Source organism: Centroberyx affinis, unplaced genomic scaffold (assembly GCF_046629955.1).
Source record: "Centroberyx affinis isolate AG114_WGS23_722 - 3 ecotype Tasmania unplaced genomic scaffold, CSIRO-AGI_Caff_v1 ptg000270l_1, whole genome shotgun sequence".
Lineage (NCBI taxonomy): Eukaryota > Metazoa > Chordata > Actinopteri > Beryciformes > Berycidae > Centroberyx > Centroberyx affinis.
Window position 1 is genome coordinate 92,501 of NW_027278950.1, and position 5,454 is coordinate 97,954.

The following is a 5,454-nucleotide window of genomic DNA, read 5'->3' on the forward strand; positions in this document are numbered from 1 at the left end:
TGCTCCACTCACACGCATTGAGGTCCTAATCCATTTCTGCAGTATGGAGCCCCCTGGTGAAGCACTGATGCCCCACTACTGGCCCAGTTTACACTGTCATTTGATGACTTTTTTTTTTTTTTTTTTAGTTTGAATTAAGGGTTTTTGATACAAGGACTGAAAGTGTGTGACAGCCAAACCTGAATTTGACATGTATTTTGAGGCTGAGAAAGCTTTTCTGTATTTTCCTAATATTTTGAATTAGGATGGGTTAAGAACAAATCTCTCTTTTTTTGCCATTTTTGTATATATGTCATGAGAAAAAGGTGGGTATGGGATGAATAAACTTTGTCACCACCATACATATGGCAAATATACTGATAGACTGATGTATTGTGCCCAGACATCACCTGAGACAGTACAATACAACGCATCACGGAGCGAGACAACACTGCCGAAATTACAATAAAACCAAGCAATACAGTACAGTATAGCACTGAATATTGCTGTCACCTCTCCCTCTCCCCTTCTCCCCCTCTCTCTCTCTCTCTCTCTCTCTCCGCACAATACAACACAATGAACTTTAATAAAGACAATATTCCTTCGCTCTGTGCGTCTGGACTTCAAATAATGAAAAATATTGATTTGAAACATCTTTTAGTCGATATTACTCTCTGTCATCAGGGAGCATGGAGAGAAAAGGGCTCGTTGTCGGTTTGCCATTCTGAGGCTTAGAGCGCCATCCAGTGGCTGTAGAGTAAACTAGACTGTACCAACAATGGGTCGTTGGCCTGTGTGTTGTGGGTCAGCACATGACTAGAATGATATATCTATAATAAATAATATATTTGAATCCGTCAGAATCCGAAAATTCTGTTTTGATTTTTTTTGTTTTGATCAGCCAATCTGCTTGCAGTTGTGTAGTAACTCCAAATCATCTGCAGTGAGGCTGCTGTGCATCACCTGACACGCCATCAGCTGTGAAGTCACACACACATTCCCACTGACAGTCTTCAGATGAGGAGATCTAAAGGCATCGCTCATCTGAAAACCTAAAAATTTAGATGGTGCTTCGTCTAAATCCATCTTTTATTTATCGATAAATATATTTTTTATTAGCCTGGGTCCCAGGGAGAGGAACCAAATTTTTCCTTTGGGTAATGAAGTGGAAAAGTCTAAGAAACCCTTTTTTTAAAACCTTTATTTATGCATGGAGCACTGACTTGAGCACAGTTCATCCTTCACACTCATGGAGTCACCCACCTTCTCACCCAGTGCAGCCACAGTCTCCTGCGGGCTCCACTGGACCTGCTGGGGCTTCAGTGCCTTGCTCATGGGCAGCTCAGCAGTGGAGGTTTAGGAAGGGGATTCATTCACCTCCTCCACCCAGACTGATAGCAGCTAGCTCCTTCCATCCTTTGGGTTCATTGGCTAGACTGAAGGATTGATAGTCACCCACATACTTGCACTCATCCTTTCTTGTAACATCTTAACCAGGTTTCTTCAGTATAGGCGGTCACCAGTCACTGTGGTTTAATGACAAAGGGATAATAAAGGCAAACATGATATCAAGTCATTTCATCATGAAAGAACTGACTTTTTTGTAACAGTAAAAGTATTTGCCTGTATGTTGAGACAATTTTGACTTAATATGTTGAAATATGCTTGATAAGTCAAAATGCCATATAATAACACTTGCTATGCTTGTTATGCATTTTTTCAGTGTGGTTGCTCGGCTACACCATCTGCTGGCTAAACATTTAAAACTGAAGAACTGCCTGTGGCATAAAAGTGGCATGAAATGTATGTTTATGTATGTGTTGGGTCATTACCACATTCATTTTGAGACATTAGAATAATTACTATAATCAAACAAGACCATCATGAGACAGTGGACAGCCTCTGTGGCCTCTACACTGCATTTTACATTGTGTGCCACCGGGCTGGATTGCTTTACTGCACAGCAGGGCACTGCTTTACGGAACAAAACTGTTTTTACTTTGCACGTAATACACAACTTTATTCTAGTTTCACTATTCAAACTGTGTAGTTCAACTTCACATTAGCATCCTTTCTCAGAATGGATACTGCCTGTTATCAAAGACTGTTATCAGCTCTTTTCCTTCTTCTATCTCTCTATCTCAAAATGCTACAGTAGCACCTTTAAATGAGCGTAGCCTGCATGATGTTAACAATACAGTTCTAAAGTAAATCCATATAAAACACTATCAAGTCTTTACAGTTTGTGTGTGTTATAATCACATCAAGGCTAAATATTAGTTTGCTATTTGCTTTGTCAGATGACATTTGTTTACAAAGATGTGGAGTTACCAGCAGTTGGCTTTTAATGGCATACATAGCATAGGTTCGTAAATAGTTAAGATGGCCTCATATCAGCATTTTTGGTCTCTGAATTTTGTCACAATTTTAAACAGATGAGAATGTATGCCTTTTAATATTTGTAATGATCTTCTGCAGTTTGGAAGCGCATGACAGCCTAGTCATGTCTGTGATATATAACCTCCTGAATAAATATTTAAGATTTCGCCATTCCCCCAATTCATATTTATGATCATCATGTTCTGATCTGAAATTTGACTTGACAGAGGACACAAGCACAGCCCACATTGACGTATAGGCTGCTCATTAATATTTATGAGAATACCAGCAGGCCAAGGAGACTCCCTATGATATACTGTAGACTGAGCAAATCTAGATTGCATAGCCACCTAGCACCTCAGGTAAGAGATCTATGTCAGAAGCCAGAAATGAAAATAAACACTTCTTCATACGAAGTAATTTATCACTAGAGAATGTTTATATTGTCCAACAGCAAAACGAAAATAGTTGCTGGATTGTAAATCAGCCTGAAATATATAATTTTTAACAACAACAAGTTATATAGTAATTTATAAATTAAGCATAAATTGGCCCTGCACTTCACCTCACCCACCACAAATGCACCCATTTTCTGGGGCTTTTCTTTCAAAGTGAGGGGGACATGACGTGTCTTAACTACTAGGATAAGTAAGAACAGGTCTCCTTTCATGATGTAGAAGCTTGATCCAGCATCGATACTTTTATTAATAGCACATTTCCTGGGAAAATCCTCCCATTATCCCTCAGTCAAGTTGGAAACTCACTAATCCTCTGTAGTTTCCACAAGACAAACTGAGAACTCCGCTCAGTCAAAACGATCAAATGATTGTGCGCGTGTTTAAACATTTTCAATCACATATTGCCCTTGCTCTGATTAGGTGAATCATTTGATTAAATAGTTTATACTCTGCAAAAAATAATGTTCCATTATTATTACTATTTTCATTCAGTCTTTCTGGGTTTTTTACTGTAACTGAATTGCGTCTCCCACTGCAGGCTACAAGTGATACCATATGGAATCTATCATAAATGTCAGTCATATCCCTTCTTCAAGCAGCCCCAGTAAAGCAAACTTACCACCGGTTAGGTGTACCAGTACAGTCAGTACTATACAGACCCTTTTGTTTTTAGATTATACAGATCAGTTATACTATACAGTTTAGATTATACAAGCCACTCTAACATCTTGTGTGCTGTCTGTATTTGTGTTTTTTTAGGTTTGATGATTCCTTGATAATTCATATAAAAACATATGTTGCTATAGACTGACAATAAATAATGATCTCATTATCTCATCATCAATACATGGAGTTTACATTGTATGTTGCATATTTGGAAATAGTTTTAAAGTCACACATCTCAATCAGAATCTCAAATGAAGATGTTTCCTCTTCAGTGGATCACATGACCCTTTCTCTATATACGCATAATAAAGGCAGTTTGACCTGTGTGTCTACGCTTCACCACTGTGTCCTCATGTGCACGCTAATGGTTGCTACTAACTTCCATGTACGTGAGAGATGTGTGTGTGTGTGTGTGTGTGTGTGTGTGTGTGTGTGTGTGTGTATCTGTGTCTCTCTCTCTCTGCCTTACAGTTTTGGTGACTATCTAGCTTTCTGTCTATCTCTCCTCTTCTCTCTTTCACTTTGTTGCTTATATGTATATCTTTTCATCTCATGGTTTGTCTGTGTATTTTTCCATTACCCCCCATTCTTCTGCCTCCCACCTTTCCTTTTTATGATTTTTTTTCTCTTCCTCACTCGGTTTGTGTTATTAGTGTGCATCGCTCTTTTGTCAGTATGTGCTCATTTCTCAATATGCATATTTGCTTGCCTATGTCTATCTGTACATCTGTCCCCTCTTCCTCTCTCTCTCTCTCTCTCTCTCTCTCTCTGCCCTCCCAGCCTAATGACTGCTAACAATTCTTGCATAATAGCAGTGGCACAGGGTTGAGGCAGTAGTCTGAAGGTTAGAGAAGCACATTTGTTACCAGAAGGCTGCTGGTTCAAGCCCTCTGACAGGCTGGGGGGGAGCTGGGTGGTGAAAGTGAACACATTGTCCCTTCTCTCCCTTAACAACAACTGCCCAAATTCCCCTTGAGCAAAGTATTAAAATTCAAACTAAGTACAAACAATAGATGACTGTGGTTGCACTGTGCAGCTTTTAAGTGTGCTTGTGTGGGTAATATGTGCTTTCCTCTGTCCTAGTGAAACTACTCCCCTCATACCAGTTCACAACACATCACAAAGCCTAATATTCAGATATGGGGTCAGAGCTTGTGTGTGTTGGGGGCGCGGAATATGCCTGATATTGAAGATATTCCCACAATGAAGAGGTGCTGATTTGGATATTGCTTTGCTGTTTGTCAAAGAAAAGGTCTGGAACAAAGATAAAAATATTTTAGAAGTTGTCATTAATTTTTAATGTCTAATACAGGATTCAATGACTTTTTGCTACCTGTCCCCCTAATAAAGCACACTGGATTATATTGCAGATTAAAAACGGAATTTGAGGCCAATTTCCTGTAAAAATCCTAAATATATTCATTCTATCATGTCTATGGTCTATGAATAATATTTACTATAGGCTACTCTAGGAAATAAATATTGAGTTTGGTTATGAAATAACATCACTGCAACGAGCCGGCAATGACTGTGCATAACCACAAGAGGGCAAAACTGCACACCTTTTCAGCTATCAAATAATTTTTATTTATTGTTTTCTCGGCCTGTCACCACTTCTATTACTCCACCCAAGCGGCCCTGCGCTTTTAATGGACCTATACATCCGTTAACTTGTCACAAGTTTGTTTTGGTGCGACTTAATTGTCAGTGTAATCTTATGGGAATTACATCATAGGAGTGTACATTTTTTATGTCGTAGAGATATAGGTCATTCGACGACGGAGATGTTTTGTTTTTCACAAGGTGATCATAACAGATAAGCATCGCAGACACGCTCTGATGAACAAACTATATTGTCGTGTTTTGATGACGCAATCACTGGGACTTTCCGGGTACGTCGCTCGGGGCTTCTTATCCACAACCCGAGCTAGCTTGGTGTTCATGTCGTTAAACACAAATACTGCGGCTTCAT